Raw genomic sequence first — 20445 nt, forward strand, 5'->3', positions numbered from 1 at the left:
GTAAATAAAAATCTACATAGTGTGATAGGTTAGTGCTTAAAGATCCAATGCCAGAAACTATAGATCGCCCTGGCGGTGAGATAAGTGTTTTGTGAATTTTGGGTAAGATATAAAAGGTTGGAGTGATAGAATATGGTACCCATAGATAGTGCCAACAATCTTTAGAAATTATAATTTTTTTCATGGCTGAGTTTATAAGGTCTTTTAAGGAGTCTTGATAATCTTTTATAGGTTTTTTTTCTAATTTTATGTAAAAAGTGTTATCATTCAATTATCTGTATACTTCTTTTAGATAGTCCTGTGATCAAGTATAACCACTCCTCCTCCTTTATCTGCTGCTTTTATGGTAATTTGTGAATCGAATTGAAGTTTCTTAAGAGCTTTCCATTCTTCTTTTGTTAAATTTTTGTATGTATAATTGTGTTTATTTTTGGAAAAATCTTTTTTGCACAAGTCCTGAAATTCTTTTAGCGTCACTTTGTAAAAGCATTGTATTGCCGTGATTTTTTGTTGGATAGGATAGAAACTAGATTTTAACCTAAATCTGTTTGTTTTTATAGTTTTTGTATCAACTATTTTATTTTATTAGATCTATAGGATTACAACACACTACATTATATATATATTGCACTAAGATACATTATACTACAGAAAACATACACTAAGCCACAAGAAAGGATTCTATGCTACAGGAACGTTCCCTACACTGCAGATAAAGAATCGGGCCGAGGATACAAGGACTTGATAAGTATCATTAATATCCATAGAGCTATATTTGTATTTGTAATGTGGATTTAACTATTTATATACATATAATTGAGTAGCTATTGTCTGATTTCTGTGATAGTTAAATCAATATTATAAATATTGATTCTTATTAAGGATGTATATGTAAAGCTAGGATAGTGTAAGGAATAATGGTGGTGAACCTAGGGTTAATGTTATATTAATATACTATGTTATGTTAAACAACGTTATGATATATGTGTGAATTGTGAATACAACCTTTTCTGTGTTAACAGTAAAATACTTTGATTTAAATACATACATATGTTGTGAGTATTGATTATTTATAACAATATATACTGTGAAGTACTGCTGAGATACAGTGATTATCAGATAAATAGTTCTGTAAAACTTGTGTTATTTAGTGTAGTCAAAAGACTGAGTAAGGCAACACTGTGTAAGGAAAGGTACATAAAAGTGCGAGTTTTATAGCGAGTGTATCTAAGAACACAATAAGAGGACAGCGCAAGTAAGGCGCTACCACAGGTCCTTCAGCAGAGATTACATCCCAAAACTTTTAAAAAACTGGTGTTCATCAAAATGAACTACAAATTATAAAAGGAAAACGGTTCATACCACTAATTACAAACTGGGGGCCTGATTCATCAAGGTACGCAAACGCAACCGTATCTGCGTTGCATACTTTGAGTGATGCAAACACTTACGCAAGTGAAATATGCACCTCAAACAACAAAAACACACCCTCCTGTGGTCCTCTACACTTAAGGCATGGATATAAGCAGTGGAAACACTATAAAACACACCCACCTGCGGATCTTTCAACATGGTACAAGCACAAGCGACAAATCTCAAGCGATTGACGGGAAGCACAGCAATGTATATGTCACGCCCACTGTGGGAGGGACCAACAGTTTGTTTACACAGAACACAACACAAATGCCTGGGGCTTATTTTTACGAGATAGCTCTTTACTGATTAATCACTGGCAAATAACAATGATGTGGAAGACTCTGAACATTGTTTTTCCTTTGCTAGTAATTAGCGTAATACACACTTTTAACAAACACATTGCTCAAGATCTTTCTGTGTTTAGGATTTCAAGTCGTCGTATAGTACGCAAAATGCATGGACATGGCTACACTAAAAAGACATGAATTAAGAATTTATTAAAATGTATGTATGTATGTATGTATGTATGTATGTATGTATGTATGTATTGTAAATACATCTTGCCTTTTCAGCAAAATGCATAGCATACACTTCCATAACGGATACACACAAGAGTGCATACAACCTCCACACAGAGTAAGGGTTTCTGTCTGGATTAGAACTCATGATTGACTGTATGGAAAGTGGGACAGCTACCCACTTGCACAACCTAAATGTGGAAAAATCCTGACAACACCAACAATACAGCATGCGTGCTACACAGCCAACTGACACTTAATACGACTCTTCATTATTCACACAAATTACTTACAAAGCACCCATCTCACAGGTAGCTAACTGGTGAGCACTTTGGACTCACAACACAGTAGCCATGAGTTCAAATACCAAGCATATCCACAACTATTGTGTGGACTGGAATCATTATAAGTTCCTTTGGCTTTCAGTATCATCTCTATGCGGATGATACCCAAATCTATCTATCCTCTCCTGATATCTCGACATCTGTGTTGTCCCGTGTAACTGACTGTCTTTCTGCCATTTCATCTTGGATGGCCTCTCGTCAACTCAAACTTAATCTTTCTAAAACAGAGTTAATAATATTCCCACCCGCCAACAAGAGCATACCTGACATTTCTATCTCTGTTGATAACATGACCATAAATCCCACCCCACAAGCTCGCTGCCTAGGTGTAATCCTTGATTCACGCCTATCCTTTGTTCCCCACATTGACTCTATATCTAAATCATGTTACATACATCTAAAGAACATTTCCAGAATCCGCACATATCTCACACAAGACACTGCTAAAACCTTAATTCATGCACTAATCATCTCCTGCATTGACTATTGCAATTCCCTCCTTACTGGTCTTCCCAAAAACAGACTCAAACCCCTAAAATCTATTTTACATGCTTCGGCAAGACTGATTTTCCTTGCAAATAGCTATTCCTCTGTTGAATCACTCTGTATGTCTCTACACTGGCTGCCTGTCTTCTACCGAATCCAATATAAAATACTTTTACTAACCTACAAGGCCATCAACAAAGCTGCACCAACATACATCTCCTCTCTTGTCTCAAAATATCTCCCAACTCGGCAACTCCGTTCTGCAAAAGATCTGCGTCTCTCATCCACCCTCATTACATCCTCCCATTCCCGGTTACAGGACTTTTTTCGGGCTGCACCCACTCTATGGAACTCTCTCCCTCGCACAATAAGACTCTCCTCTGTTCTACAAACTTTCAAGCGTTCTCTGAAAACCTACCTATTCAGACAAGCTTATAATATTCCTCAACCACCATCTTAACCTCACTACCTTTAGCCTGTTACACAATTTCACACAAGACAACTACCCCCGGAATAACATTGTTGTGTGACAGGATCATTTAGCTTATGAGTCACCCTCCCTTTGCAGTCTGGCTGGGCCAAGATGCAAAATGTATACTTAACCTCATGTGTCAATCTCCCATTGTCCCATAGATTGTAAGCTTGCGAGCAGGGCCTTCTCACCTCTTTGTCTGTTTTACCCAGTTTGTTTATTAGTTTATTACGTTTGTCCCCAATTGTAAAGCGCTACGGAATATGTTGGCGCTATATAAATAAATGATGATGATGATGATGATGATGATTATGATGAAGAAATGAAGGAACTTCACACAATGGTTTCATATTTTGATTTGTTATACATACTCAACCACATTCTAAAAAATGCCCTTATATGTCTCCTGTATTGTAATAAAATTATTTTTTGGGGTGAACTTTAGAAAAGCCTCAGGGCTCACACTTCACATGCACATTATTATGTGCATGCCGACATTTATTACCACAAATGGACTAAGAGGGGGGAATTGTAGGAGACAGCCTCCTTGGAGTTAAATGCAACATTGCCTGCAGACTGACTTTCATCTGGATCCACGGCGTACACGTTATGGTATGTACTCAGCTTTATCCAACTGAACGCTCACCACACTCCAGTACCATGGACCTTTGCATCACTTGCACTTCTGCCTTACACCACTGAGGTCCTGAGTTCAAATCACAAACATGGCCTCATCTGTGTACAGTTTTGATGTTCTCTTCAATGTGTGACTGGCTTTGCTTTGACACTTGAAGCTAACCTTGGTCTATCACTACAATGGCACATGATTTGGGGAACTAGTTAATGAGCTATGGCATTCCACATATACCTTTGGGAATGATTCTTATCCCCAGGGCACATTATTTATGTGTCTGCTATTACTACGGATGGCCTACCTCTTGGAGGGGTGGATTGGTGGTGGAGGGCATATGTTCCTTTGGCTGACATGGAATTAGCAAATGGAAACCTTTTTCTCTTCAGCTACTGCTTGTGCTTGGATGTGATTTCACCATCTTCTTGTCTTGCAAAATACTATACGCAGCACCGGGTCAGCATTGTGGCTTATTATTTGCAACCTCTGACTCCCTGTGCTGGTGTCATGAGTTGGTTTCCTGACCATTGCCTTATGTGTATGGAGTTACTGTTATACACATGTTAGTGTGGATTTCATTACAAAATACACTTTGTGTATCTTCATTAGCTGATAGCCACAATTAGTAGGGCTATAGAAATATTGACATGATGATGGGTTTGTGTCAAAAATTTGTCACTTAAATACTAGTGTTTTTGGAATCCATATCTATTCTTTATTGACCTTAGACCCACATGTTGTGCATTTGTAACAGATTAATAAAGACACACACACCAAGACTGTTTTTTGAAAAACTTATATAAATTGAAAAATATAAACAAAAATAAACATATGTACAATAATGTGTAAAACTATTTACATGAAAAAACAAAACAAAACAAAAAAAAACTAGTCATATAATGTAGACCATTAGTCCATTTTGGGCTCCAGCTCTTCAAAGCATTTATCCTGCATATTTTGCAGGTTTTTGATTTTGGCCCAAGATCCTGCAATTTCAGCCCTGATCTGAGACAATGTTGGTGGGGGGGGGGGGGGAGGCTAACTGTCAGCTTCCTCCATGTGTGCTGAAAGAAACCAGAGAGAAAAAATTAAATACATGTAAACCTATTTTGACAACCAAACAGGAATTAGAGATGTGTACTGTTACATTACTTTAAAATGTTAGGCCTCTGCCTACAAAACCATTTGGACGGACATTACACGTTGATAAGGCTTTGGTGTCGCATTTTTAGAGATGTACTACATTCTGGTGTGCCCCGGGAGAGGGCCGTGGGCAGGGTGGTCTTAACAGCATTATAGTCCCAAGGAAAAAAACACTACATTGAGGCCCTACCTACACAATAACTCACAGCTAATAGTTGAAAATTAGTCTGAAAATTGAGCTCATACTTATTGCAAACTCCACAAATTCAGTGTTTGTCAAATCAAACGTCTGCTGAATAGCAGACATTAATCTATAAACGTTTGGTAAATCTAACATGTCCCTTTATTTTGCAAAGCAAATATGTTCAAATCTAAATGCAAAATCATTTGTTTAATCATACAGACAGAGGTGGTAGAGTACTAAGTTAGTTCCAAAATTTAAGGAATAATCCAGTGTTCAACCCAAACATTAACTCGCTTTATTACAAGAGATTTTTTGGATAATTTCATGGCAAATCTATATCACTATATACTGAGAAGTTGACAAGTCAATCGGGACCGTCTGTACGTGTTGCCCCTGCCCTGTGTGACCATGTGTTAAGATGGCTGTGGCTGTTCTTTTCTTGATTACAGAAACTGACATTTGGATGTCCATTATCATTGCAACCTGTGTCATAAATGTCACCTTTAAATCAACATGTGTTCCAGCATTGATTAGTCACAAATTTTATGCACATTGCAGTGGTATCAAAATCCAAAAACCCTGTCTTGTAAAGACTTACTATCTCCTAATGCCTCAACCGCTTGAGGCACCGGCAGCTGTCTTTCACCCTCCTGGGTCTGGCTCCGGCTCCTCAGAAGACCACTCAGCCGCCCCAGAGGCGGAGGGGGAGGATTTGGCTGCAGGCTGGGAGTCCTCCTTCGCTTCATCCTGCCCTTCACCCTGCTCCTCCCCCTCTGTCTCTGGGGAGGCTTCAGCCTCGTCCTCCGCCTGGACTGCCACCAGCTGCAGCTGGTCCTCTTCTGCCTCCTCCTCCGCCTCCCTCACAACACGACGGCGTTGCCGCCGTTCCCAACGTGCCCAGACTTTTGGAAACAAGACAAAGAAAAACAGGCTATTGTTAACACAACCACCAGCTTAATAAACCAATAGTATTATGACAATCAGCTGATCATACATGTTTAATAAACTTAGCATTGCCAGCAGACACAAATATTAGCTACTACCAAAGCAAGGAGCTAAACATGATGAAGACAAAGCATTTCACATGACCTGTCACAAATGTTTGTTTTTGGTATAGGGATGTGGAATATCTCAGTGGCCTAGTGGTTAGCACTTTGCTCTCATAGCACTGGGGTCAGGAGTTTGAGTCCTGATTATAGCTTCATATGTGTGGAGTTTGCATGTTTGCTCCATACTTGCATGTTTTGATTACCACACTCTCCAAACATACTACTAGGTGCCTAATTTGGTTTGTAAACAAATTACCAGTAGTCTGTGTTGAAATGTTAGGGAATTTAAGTCTGCAAACTGCCATGGGGCTGGTAATGATGTCAATTAGTTGTCTCTGTACCAGACCACTGAATTACTGGAGAGATATCAAATACTTTGGATGATGAGTATATTTTTAAAATCAGCCTTTGTTGGGACTACCTCCCATTGTAACTAGCCAGTTAATTAGTGATTGGTTCGCTTTATATAGTACAGTAGGTAATCTGTTTACACCTTATGGGACCTACAAATATTTGCAAAAACCACTAAGGTGTTTGGTTTCTAAAACATGCCATTTAAATGTTTGCACAATAATGAAAAAAACATCTGCCACTTCAATCTGTTTAGAAGGTTAGGTCAGCAAGTTACAGCACTGGGGTCAAGAGGGTTGGAAAGGCTGATTCAACAAACCTCCCTTAATGTTCAGAAGTTTCTCCCCAAAACATTTAGGAAAGTAAATTCTCAGCAGACAAATGTAGGAGACAGGAGTCAAAGCAGGTTGGGTGCATTTGAAGGGGATTGACCTTTATAGTGTGCTGGAACATTGATATGTACTGGTAGGCCATGTCAGGCGATTAGGTTGAACATATTTTCAAACATATAGTAAAGCTATATGTGAACACGTGTTTTGGGCGATTAATAGAGAAATCACTGTTTATAATCTCCTGTCGCAGTTCCTGAACGAGCTGGGACTGACGCCGGCGGAGATCGCTCCAGCGGTGCTGGAGCTGGACCACTGTGCAAAATTTATGATAGTGCAGCCGGAGGTGTCTGCGCACCCTTCTGTATGCCTGCAACTTGATCTTGTTCGAGACATAGCGCCCAGAGGCCACATTATCCTTGCCCTCTGTTAACACACGGAGTTCTCTGTGGCTAAAGATTGCTGCCCTCATTTTGGAATTTGGAAGAAATCAAAATGGTAGTATTCTGCGCTGTGATTGGTTCTCTCAGCGCGTATGGACGCGATTACGTCACATGCGGATCTTTCAGACACCTGTGTGTGTAATGGTTGCCTTCTCCCACCAAAAATATGGTGTCCATCACGGACGAAAAGAGTACTCTATGCTTTGCAGTGAGGAAACATCAATGTACACCTGGCTTCTCAATTAAATAATTTATTTAATACCACTTGTCCTTTTTCTTCTTTCCTTGCAAATTTAGGAAATCACTGAGCAGGCTCTGGCATACTGTGGACATGAGTTTTATGGGGCAGAGATTTGCCAAACATGTGTAAACATTGGTAAGGCAAAATGGGCCTACCTGAAAATACATGTTACTGCTGTGTTTTATTGAGAATACACATACAATTATCTATTGTCACAGGCACTAGGAGTCTTGCCCAGGATTTCACCAGTTGACTATGGTTACCAGAGAGGCGGAGTATGCACAGCGGTCCTCTGGCAGCAGGGTGAATAGTGGAACGTATATAACAGCAGATGGAGAGAGGATGCCAATGAAAATGATGATAGTAAGTGACTTGCAGCTATACTGGTAAATGAGTCAGCGACTTGCAGCTATATTGGCAGATGAGTCAGCGACTTGCATCTATAGTGGAAAGGCAGGTTTGAACCACGGAGACCAGGTTGGACGTGAGCAGGTGAAGGAAGGTAACAGGGAGTCAGTGGTCTGCGTACAGCAAGTTGTACCACTACTATGGTGAGAAGACTTGTCCAGGTGCAGGTAGGTAGCGTTAAAGTCTGTGGTCTGCGTACTGCATGTTGTACCACTGCTATGGTGAGAAGACTTGTCCAGGTGCAGGTAAGTAGCGGGGAAGTCAGTGGTCTGCGTACAGCAAGTTGTACCACTGCTGGTAAGTGAGGAGCAGCTCAGGTGCGGATGAGTGGAGGCATGCAAAGAGTCAATAACGGTATGAAGACACTGAGAGCACAGAGGAACTTGATCCAAGCAGATATGCAGCGATTACAGCTAATAGTCTATAACGGTATGTATACCACTGCTGAGTAGAGAGGCTTGCACAGAGCGGATATGCGGGATAATAACTGATAGTCAATCACAAGTATGCATATCACTGCTGAGTAGAGAAGCTTGTTCCAAACAGATATGCAGCATGACAACAAATAGTCTATAGTGGGTATGGATACCGAGTAGTGAGGCTTGTCCTAAGCGGATATGCAAGGTAACAGTTGATAGTCAATAACAAGTAAGCATACCGCTGATGAGTAGAGAAGCTTGTCCACGAGAATATGCAGGCACAGCAGGGACGCTGAACGGCTGTAGCGGTATGGGAACCACAGGTGAGCAGAGCAGGTAATCAGAAGCCAGCTGAGGACACGAGCAGGATACAGGAGTCTGTAGCGGGTATGAGAACCGCTGATGAGCAGAGCAGGTAATCCAGAAGCCAGCTGAGGACACGAGTAGGATACAGGAATCAGTAGCGGGTATGAAACCAACCGATGAGTAGCACAGGTAATCAGCAGGAAGCTGAAGACACTAGCAGGACACAGGAGATACCTTCAGAGACTCAGAGGGAATGAGACTCAAGATCAGGCAACGAGGTAACGAGCACAGGTGCCTTAAATAGAGAGAGGTGCCTGATCCACCAATGAGATTAAAAGCAAAGGTCATAAATTCTTGGATGCTGCGCATGCGCAGTGCATCAAGATGGCGGACAGCCACGGCTCAGGACAGGCGTCGGCAGGAAGGCTAGGGAACCACGCACCAGCGCAGAGGCACTCACGGTCCGGTGAGTTACAGTACCCCCCCCTTTTAAAGGTGGGCACAGAACACTTAGAGCCGGGTTTGCCCAGAAACTTGGAGTAGAATTTTTTTAGAAGAGCTGGAGCGTTGAGATCATCTGCGCGGATCCAAGAACGCTACTCTGGACCAAAGCCCTTCCAATGCACAAGGAAGCGAAGAACTCCTCGCGAAATTTTAGCATCTAAAATATGAGTAATTTCAAACTCTTCCTCTTGATGAACTTGTACTGGCCGAAGTGCTGAAGAAGGAACAAAGAAACGGTTGACGACAAGAGGCTTGAGTAATGACACATGGAAGGCGTTGGAGATACAAAGGTTCTTAGGTAACAGTAGTTTGAAGCACACCGGATTTATTACTTGAGTGATCCTATATGGACCAATGAAACGGGGAGCGAACTTCATAGACGGAACCTTCAAGCGAATATTTTTGGTAGAAAGCCATACGCGGTCTCCAATCTTAAGTGGTGGAATAGCTCGCCTCTTTTTATACGCAAAACACTTGTATCTGGCAGATGTCTTCATTAGGCAGGATTTAACCTGAGACTAGATATTTTTGAAACTCTGACACACATTCTCTACTGCATGAACTTCATCATCATCATCATTATCAACATTTATTTATATAGCGCCAGCAAATTCCGTAGCGCTTTACAATTGGGAACAAACATTAATAAGACAATACTGGGTGATACATACAGACAGAGAGGTAAGAGAACCCTAATCGAAAGCTTACAATCTATAGGACAATGGGAGTTAGAAACACAAGGGCATGTGCTACATCATATTGCACAATGGACCAGCCAGACTGCAAAGGTAAAAGTACTGAGTGGGCTGTGTGTGTTGCAATGTTGGTCAGAAGGTTGTTGTCTTGCATTAGCAGTGTAGAGGATGGCAATAGGGTAATCTAGGGAAATTAAGATGATGGTTGAGGAATATCATAACCTTGTCTGAAGAGGTGGGTTTTCAGTGAACGCTTGAAGGTTTGAAGACTAGAGGAAAGTCTTACTGTGCGAGGGAGGGAATTCCACAAAGTATGTGCAGCCCGGAAAAAATCCTGTAACCGGGAATGGGAGGATGTGATGAGAGTGGAAGAGAGACGTAGATCTTGTGCAGAACGGAGGTGTCGAGTAGGGAGATATTTCGAGACAAGTGAGGAAATGTATGTCGGTGCAATTTTGTTGATGGCCTTGTATGTTAGTAGAAGAATTTTATATTGGATTCGTTGAAATACAGGCAGCCAATTTAGAGACTGACAGAGTGGCTCAGCAGAGGAATAACGGTTTATAAGGAAAATCAGTCTAGCCGCTGGGTGCAAAATTGATTGTAGGGGTTCAAGTCTGCCTTTGGGAAGACCAGTAAGGAGGGAATTGCAATAGTCGATGCGGGAGATGATGAGTGCATGAATTAATGTTTTTGCGGTGTCTTGTGTCAGATATGTGCGTATTCTGGAAATGTTCTTTAGGTGTATGTAACATGATTAAGATATAGAGTTAATGTGGGGAATAAACGACAGTTGTGAATCAAGGATTACACCTAGGCAACGAGCTTGCGGGGTGGGATTTATGGTCATGTTATCGACAGAAATAGAAATGTCAGGCAGGAAGGTTCTGTTCTTGGGTGGGAATATTATTAATTCAGTTTTTGAAAGATTGAGTTTGAGTTGGCGAGAAGACATCCAAGATGAAATGGCAGAAAGACAGTCAGTAATGCGAGACAACACAGATGGTGAAAGATCAGGAGAGGATAGATAAATTTATGTATCATCCGCATAGAGATGATACTGAAATCCAAAGGAGCTTATTAGTTTTCCAAGAGAAGTGGTGTAGATAGATAATAGCAGAGGACCTAGGACTGAGCCTTGTGGAACTCCAACTGATAAAGGAAGCGGAGCAGAGGTGGATCCAGAGAAATTAACACTGAAAGAGCGATTAGATAGGTAGGATGAGAACCAGGATAGGACAGTGCCTTCAAGACCTAGGGATTGCAGCGTTTGTATGAGGAGAGAGTGGTCAACAGTTTTAAATGCAGCAGAGAGATCCAGGAGAATTAGAAGAGAGTATTGGTTATTATTTTTTGCTGTGATCAAATCATTGACAACTTTGGTCAGTGCCGTCTCTGTGGAGTGTTGAGAGCGAAAGCCTGACTGAAGAGGATCCAATAAGTTGTTTGCTGTAAGAAAGTGTGTGAGACGTGTGTAGGCAATTCTCTCGAGAAGCTTGGAGGGGCATGGGAGCTGGGAGATGGAGTGGTAATTTATGAGAGAGTTAGGGTCAGAATTCTGTTTTTTTAAAATGGGAGTAATCACTGCATGCTTGAATATAGATGGAAAAATACAAGTGGAAAGAGATAGATTACAGATTTTAGTTAGAGGGGGAATGAGCACAGGAGACAGGGACATACCCATTTGTGAGGGAATGGGATCAAGAGGACAGGAGGTAGAGTAGGAAGATGAGAAGAGAGTAGAAACTTCCTCTTCATTTGTGGGATCAAATGAAGAGAGAGTGTCAGAGGGTGCTACAAAGGAATTGAGCAGATTGCTTGTCAAGGGAGATACAATTTCAAGCCTGATCTTATCTATTTTGTCCTTGAAATAGGAAGCAAGGTCCTGTGCACTGATGTTAGTTGGAGGATTTGGGGTGGGAGGATTTAGAAGAGAGTTAAATGTGTTAAAGAGGCGTTTGGGGTTAGAAGCCTGAGCATAGATGAGAGATTGGTAGTATGCTTGTTTAGCAGTGTCCAGAGCATTTCTGTAGGAGTGGTAGATATCAGTATATGTGATGAAATCATTAGAGGCACAAGATTTATGCCAGTGACGTTCTGCTTTACGAGAAAGTTTTTTTATAGTTCGTGTTACTGTAGTGTGCCATGGTTGGCAACGAATTCTACGCGAAGTATGTAGTGTCGCTGGAGCCACTTGATCCAGAGCAGTTGCTAGGGTTTCATGAAAATGGGCTACTGCCCGATCAGGGGAGGAGAATGTAGAAATTGGGGAGAGAAGGTGTTGGAGAGAGGTGGAAAACTGTTGAAAATCAATAGCGTTGATATTCCTGCGGGTACGAGGAGGCTTGGAAGAGTTTGACACCAGGGAGGGTAAAGAACTGGGGGTGAGCGGGTAGCTAATAAGTTGATGATCCGAGAGGAGGAAAGGAGTGTTAAGGAAATTAGAAACTGAGCATAGTCTAGAGAAAACAAGATCAAGACAGTGGCCATCCTGATGAGTAGCAGATTCAATCCACTGGAAGAGGTCATGTGAGGAGGTTAGAGAGAGTAGTTTGGAAGCAGCATTAGGAGGTGGATTAGAAATAGGGATGTTGAAATCAACCATGATGATGGTGGGGATATCAGTAGATAAGAAGTAAGGGAGCCATGCAGAGAAGTGTTCAAGAAATTGTTGGTGTGGACCAGGGGGCGATAGATGACAGCAACACGCATAGAGAATGGGTTAAAAATCCTAACAGCATGTACTTCAAAAGATGTGAATGTGAGTGAAGGGATACTTGGTAGAACTGTGAATGTGCACTGTGGGGAGAGAAGTTGTCCAACCCCCACTCCTTGTCTGCCTCCTGGTCTGGGGGTGTGGGTGAAATGGAGATCACCATGTGAAAGGGCTGCAGGTGAGGCAGTGTCTGAATGCGTGAGCCATGTTTCTGTTATTGCTAGAAGGTTGAGGTTGTATGAGAGGAAGAGATCATGTACGGAGGTAAGTTTGTTACAAACAGAGCGTGCATTCCAAAGGGTACATCTAAAGGACTTTGGAAGAGAGGGGAGACAGGTGATGTGTTTGATGTTTGCCAGATTTCTGTAGTGTTCAGATATATGTGTGTGGGACAAGTGAGGGGGACCTGGATTAGGTGATATATCACCAGCTAATAGAAGCAGGGAGGAAGAAAGGTAGGAAAGATGATTGTAAGATGTCTGTCCTTTTAGTTTCTGGTGGCAGGGTGAGGCTGTTAAAGTTATTGAATTTAAATAGCAAAAGAGTTCATGAGTGTTAACTAGAGGTGAGTGAAATAATGAAGGGGCAATGTGGACAGAGGTGTGTGTTGCAGGATGGGTGAGGGATGATATAGACCTAAAGATAATGCCATGAGAAGAGAGAAAGAAAAATATTTTGGCAAGCATTGGGACTAGTAGTCAAATAGCAAAAATGAGGAATTAAAGGAATTGCCTAATTGCAATGTCCAGTGTAATCAGATAAGTAGTGTAAAGCTAGGCTGCAGCAAATGTAGTGTATTCCTGGATGTCTGGATAGTATAAAGTAATGATGTGGGGAGCCATGTGGGGGAGTGGGTGGAAGTGTTGAATGGAGAGTAATAAAGAGCAGGTAATTGAGTAGCTGAGATTTTGCAGACTCATGAGAGAGGAGATTGGTTGAAAGACAGTATAATTTCTTCCTACTTGTAAAGGGAGACAAAGCTTAAATTGAATTGAAGTACAGTGGTGAGATAGGGGACTGAAATAACTGTAGCATGGGTAGGGAGTGGTTGAGCAAGTAGTACAGCAGTCTGATTAAACAGAGTGGATTTTGCATTGAAAACAAACTGACAAATTAAACAAACTTTCATGAGATGAGAGGAAAATAAGATCAGAGTCCAAAACAGTCCTCATGTTGCATGTAGCTTGAAGCCAGAGTGAGTTGAAAACATCAGAGGTAGAATATAGAATTTCAGGTGAATACTGACTGTTGTCCTTGTGAAGCTGAGTTAATAGGCAGAATGTTCTCCTGTTTCCTCCAGTGCAACTCCGGTATAACTCCGAATTATGCTGTTTAAATTTTTTGTTTCACACTTGTATCTATACACTTAGAGCTATACACACTAACTAAGCATCCATTACTGGCTTTGCAGCCATTGTACTATGAATATATCTGCTTAACAGACACATGTGATCAGAGTACTTCAATCAAGCCCTCAATAAACCCCCCCAACAAACCTTAGCAGTAAAATGTTTAAACAAACAGTGAAAGGACAACTTGCAATAAGGCTGTAGTAGTAATTACCATTAGAAATAAAACTGCATTTTCTTAATTCAGATCAGACTGTTTGCCATAAGGCAATAAGGCTGTAGTAGTAATTACCTGTTGATGAAAGAGAGGAAGCAGAGATTAAACACTTCTCATAGCCTGATGTCCGGTATAACTCCAAATTATGCTGTTTACTTTTTTTGTTTCACACTTGTATCTATACACTTAGAGCTATACACACTAACTAAGCAGCCATCACTGGCTTTGCAGCCATTCTACTATGAACTTGGGTGGGAGGGAGGGCAGGAAATTCTGGAAAAGACGGATGGTGACCGTATACCACAAAGAATGGACTTTTTGAAGATGACTAGTGATACATGTTGTTATGGGCGAATTCAGCCCATGGAAGTAAATCTACCCAGTTGTCTTGGTTGGCTGAGGAGAACATCCTTATGAAAGTCTTAAGATCTTGGTTGACTCTCTCGGTCTGTCCATTTGATTGAGGATGGTAGGAGGATGATAGTGATAATCGAATACCGAAGGTCTTGCAAAGGGCTCGCCAGAATCTGGAAACGAATTGCACTCCTCTATCCGAGACAATCTCAGATGGACATCCATGAATTCGGAAGATCTCCTTGATAAAATGGTCAGCCAGAGTAGAAGAGGAAGGTAAACCGGTCAGAGGAACGAAATGTGCCATTTTCAAAAATCTATCCACCACTACCCAGATGGCATTGCACTTTTTACTCGGAGGAAGATCGGTGACAAAGTCCATACTAATATGGGTCCAAGGTTTGGATGGAATGGGTAGTGGTTGAAGTAATCCCGCCGGTGTTCTGTGGGGAGTTGTAAACTGGGAACACACCTCACACGCGGCCACAAATTCTTTGACATCTCTCCTCATAGAGAGCCACCAGTAGCTTCGAGAAAGGACTTCTAAGGTCTTGCGTTCACCCGAATGTCCAGAAAAGCATGAGGCATGATACCAGGACAATATTTTCCTCTGTAGAGATGGAGGCACGAGGGTTCTCCCAAATGGTAGCACCTTGGTGGAAGAAGTGGCCAGAGTCACAGATTTGGGATCTAATATAGGATGGTTAGGACCATCTTCAACGTCTGAGGACGCCACAAACGCCCGAGACAAGGCTTCTGCTTTTCTATTCTTGGAAGCTGGTTTGAAGGTTATGATAAGCTCAAAACGGGAAAAGAAAAGAGACCTTCTTGCTTGACGAGGATTCAAACATTAGGCTGACTGTAAATATGACAGGTTTTTGTGATCCGTAAAAATAGTTACAGGATGACGAGCTCCCTCCAGCAGATATCTCCACTCCTCTAATGCTGCTTTTATGGCCAACAACTCCTTGTCCCCGATAGTGTAATTTCTCTCCGCAGGTAGAAGACCTCGAGAGTAGAAGGCACAAGGATGGAATTTTTGTTGCTCCGATCGTTGGGATAGTATGGCCCCTAGGCCAACATTAGAGGTGTCTACCTCTAGGAAGAATGGAAGAGTCATGTCAGGCTGTCGAAGAACAGGAGCGGAAGAGAAGGACTCCTTGAGGAACTGGAAAGCTTGAAGGGCCTCGGAGGACCATTGTTTAGTGTTAGCTCCCTTCCGGGTCAGAGCCACTATTGGAGAAACGATGGAAGAAAAACCTTGAATGAAACGTCTGTAGTAGTTTGCAAAACCTAAAAAACAATGGATTGCTCGGAAAGTAGTTGGCTGTGGCCAACGTAGTACAGCGTTCACCTTTTCAGGATCCATCTTGAGACCAACTCCGGACGCAATATAATCAAGAATGGAATCTGGGATAACTCAAAGGAACATTTTTCTAGCTTGCAAAATAAAGAGTTTCTTCGGAGTCTGGGAAGGACCTCTGCCACATGTTGGTGATGAGTGGGCAGATCCTGGGAAAAGATTAATATGTCATCCAGATAGACGACGACACAGACATACAACAAGTCCCGGAAGATCTCATTTACGAAATCCTGGAAGACAGCGGGGGCGTTACACAACCCGAAGGGCATAACTAGATTGTCATAATGGCCATTCCTGGTGTTAAACGGTGTCTTCCATTCGTCTCCAGACTTGATCCGGATTAAGTTATAAGCGCCTCGAAGATCAAGCTTGGTGAAGATCCGGGCTCCCTTAATGCGATCAAAGAGCTCGGTAATTAGTGGAATAGGATACCGATTTTTGATGGTACTGGAATTGAGTCCACGATAATCTATACAGGGTCGTAATGATCCATCCTTCTTCTTCACAAAAAAGAACCCCGCTCCAGCGGGAGAGGTGGAAGGTCGGATAAATCCTCGCTGGAGGTTCTCCTTGATATACTCAGATGTTGCTTGAGTTTCTGGTAGCGAGAGTGGATACACATGACCCCTAGAAGAGTTCTTGCCAGGTTGTAAGTCAATCAGACAGTCCCACGCCCGATGGGGAGGAAGGTGTTCAGACTGAACCTTATCAAATACATCCGCGAAGGAAGCATACTGTAGAGGGAGACCCGGCGGGCAAGGTGAAATGGAAGACTGATGTATTTTGAGTGGAACAACTTGAGAGAGACATCTATGACGACAGTCGGAACCCCAGGAAGTGACTTGAGGAGTGTTCCAGTCAATCTGAGGGGAATGAAGTTGAAGCCATGGAAGGCCAAGTACGATGGGACTGGTGGTAACAGGAAGGACCAGTAAAGAAATCTTCTCTTGGTGTAAGGCTCCAATCTGAAGAGTAATTGGAGACGTACTTTGAGTAATGAGTCCATTAATAATATGTGATCCATCGATAGCAGTAACAGCTATGGGTGCTTTTAAAGAAATCACTGGTAGGGACCATTGATTCACTAGGGAACTAGAGATAAAATTTCCAGCAGCTCCAGAATCTAGAAGGGCTTGAGACATAAATGATTTGGTGGCAAAGGAAACGGTAACATCAAAAGCACAGACTTTAGCAACCGTAAAACATGGAGAGGACTCCAGGGACCCTAACCTTACCTCTCCAGAACTGGTTAGGGCCTGGCATTTCCCGACCTTCTAGAGCATGAGTTCAGCATGTGAGTAGAGTCAGCGCAATAGATACAGAGTCTATTCTTCACTTGTCGGTCTCTCTCTTCTGATGTTAATTTAGAGCGACCTACCTCCATGGGTTCTACTAGAGGTGGAAGATGACGAACTTGGGATACTGAGCGAACAGGCACTTTGGAGGAAGTTACTCTTTCGGAATCTCTCTCACGAAACCTCATGTCTACACGATGGCATAGAGAAATCAAATCATCCAAGGAGGAGGGTAACTCTTGTGAGGTCAGTGCGTCTTTGATCTTGTCGGCAAGCCCCTGCCAGAAGGCGGCTATCAGCGTCTCAGTGTTCCACTGAAGCTCAGAGGCAAGGATCCGAAATTGTATGAAGTACTGAGCTACAGACCGAGATCCTTGGCGTAGTCGGAGAATATTGGAAGCTGCAGAGATAACACGACCAGGTTCGTCAAAAATTCTTCGAAACATAGAAATAAACATGGCACTATCTTCCAATAAGGGGTAATTTCTTTCCCACAGAGGGGAGGCCCATGCGAGAGCCTGTCCGGAAAACAAAGAGATGAGATAGGCCACTTTGAAACGATGAGTAGAAAAGTTATGAGGTTAGAGTTCGAAATGAATGGAACATTGGTTAAGAAAACCCCTACAGGTTTTGGGGTCCCCATCATACTTAGAAGGAGTAGGAAGGTGTAGCGTGGAAGCAGTAGACACCTGGGATGGCACTGGGGAAGAAGATGGAGGTACTGGAGGATCAACAGTAGCTGCTACATTTTGCTCAGGGATTCCTCGGGCGGCTAAAGCCTGACAACATTGAAACAACTGTTGCTGTCGAACATCTTGTTGTTCAATCTGAGTAACCAGGTACTGCAGCATCTCTTTAGCTGTTGGTTCCGATCCTGGGTCTGTCATGGCCTGATCTTACTGTCACGGGCACTAGGAGTCTTGCCCAGGATTTCACCAGTTGACTATGCTTACCAGAGAGACGGAGTTTGCACACCGGTCCTCTGGCAGCAGGGTGACTAGTGGAATGTATATAACAGCAGATGGAGAGAGGATGCCAATGGAAATGATGATAGTCAGCGACTTGCAGCTATATTGGTAGATGAGTCAGCGACTTGCATCTATAGTGGAAAGGCAGGTTTGAACCACGGAGACCAGGTTGGACGTGAGCAGGTGAAAGAAGGTAAGAGGAGAGTCAGTGGTCTGCGTACAGCAAGTTGTACCACTGCTATGGTGAGAAGATTTGTCCAGGTGCAGGTAGGTAGCGGGGAAGTCAGTGGTCTGCATACAGCAAGTTGTACCACTGCTATGATGAGAAGACTTGTCCAGGTGCAGGTAGGTAGCGGGGAAGTCAGTGGTCTGCATACAGCAAGTTGTACCACTGCTAGTAAATGAGGAGTAGCTCAGGTGCGGATGAGTGGAGGCATGCAAAGAGTCAATAACGGTATGAAGACACTGAGAGCACAGAGGAACTTGATCCAAACAGATATGCAGCGTCACACCTAATAGTCTATAGCGGGTATGTATACCGCTGCTGAGAAGAGAGGCTTGCACAGAGCGGATATGCGGGACAATAACTGATTGTCAATCACAAGTATGCATATCACTGCTGAGTAGATGATACTAACATAAATAAATAACATACAGTGTGTCTGACCAATTGTAAGCATCAAATGCAACCCCAGTGTGGAACTGAGCTCAGAGATGCTATGGGAATGAGTACCAACAGAATTAATTACTGGTGTTAATGTGTGCTAGGCTACGGCAGACACTCTAAGGGGACATGGGATAGTAATTAAATCTTACACCATATAGTGTCAGTTTTCCCCTTGCGGTAACTTGGTTTTGATGCTGTCATCAAAAGGTGTTTGAACTGGAGTATAGATTTGTAGTAGGGTAATGGCTTTTCAAAGTAGAACAGTACAAATGTTTGGGGAGTGCTTTGCCTACCTGTCATTTGGATTGAAATATCTGTCTTTGATTTGGTGCATGCAATTTTTGGACTCTACATCAAGTTGTGTCATGGTTGTGCACAGTTACCATTTGCCCTCTTGGTAGTGGTTCCCTTTAAAAAAAAAAAACAGTGCCAGTTGGTCACAGGATGGCCATGCAGACATGGCATATTCCTAGCCTATTAGCTAGGTAGCCACACCAAACTCTGCTTACTGATTAGATTTATATCCAAACACACCTTTGTGTCAACCACTATGTTTGGGGTGGGGTTTTGAATTTCACTACAGATTGTGTGTCAGTGTTCAGTAGTTACTGCTTGCCAATCTGGAGTATGGTCACTCTGCTGGGTGAGGAGACTGTAATTGTGGCCTCAGACCGCTATTATGTGTCACACTTTGAAAGTATTTGAGCTACCTTACATGTAGACACATGTTGAAGCAGGCATTGGTATTACTCTACACAAAATAGGGCCAACATAGAAGTTAGATACACACACACACACACACACACACACACACACACACACACACACACACCTTGCAGATATTCACAACATGATTGTGTTTTAAGGGTAAGGTTAGATTTATACACAGCCCATTAGCAATGTGAATGCAAATTACTGAACTAATTCCTTCACCCCAATCCAATATGAACATTTAAGTTCACATCCAGAATACTTGTACCCCTGAATTTGAAGGCCACAAAATACACAATATGACAGGTGTGTGCCAATTACAGTGGCGCACGCAGGGGAGGTTTCTGAGTCTCTAGAAACCCCCCCCTCCTGCGCTAACTAAGTTGCCACTGTCCTATACAGTAGCCGTGGCGCTGTCACGGAAGCGTCCGCGGCGGTGCTGTATTGTATACAGCACCGCCGCAGACGCTTCTTAGACAGCGCCGCGGCTGCAGTATAGGACAGCGCTGGCGAAACGGAGCTGCTGCGCATGCGCTGGCGCATGTGCAGCAGCTCTCTCTCGTGTTTTTTTTTGCTTTTTTTTACGGTCGGCGGGGAGAAACCCCCCCCTCCACGACAATCCTCTGTGTGCCCTTGAACTAAAAACCTGTGTTTTCACACACATTTTACTAGGCTTCAAAGTGTGTATATGTGTGCTGCTGCAAAGGAACATTGCATGACTGCACCAATACAAAATATAGTTAAAGTGTCACATTTGAAAAAAAGCATATGAAGCCACACAACAGTGCTGTCCAAAAGATCAATACAAAATTATGTGGAGACCAACTCCAACAGATGCTGAACTTGCATCTGACGCAAATACCTTG

Source organism: Mixophyes fleayi, chromosome 2, assembly GCF_038048845.1.
Source record: "Mixophyes fleayi isolate aMixFle1 chromosome 2, aMixFle1.hap1, whole genome shotgun sequence".
In the NCBI taxonomy this organism is placed as follows: Eukaryota; Metazoa; Chordata; class Amphibia; order Anura; family Limnodynastidae; genus Mixophyes; species Mixophyes fleayi.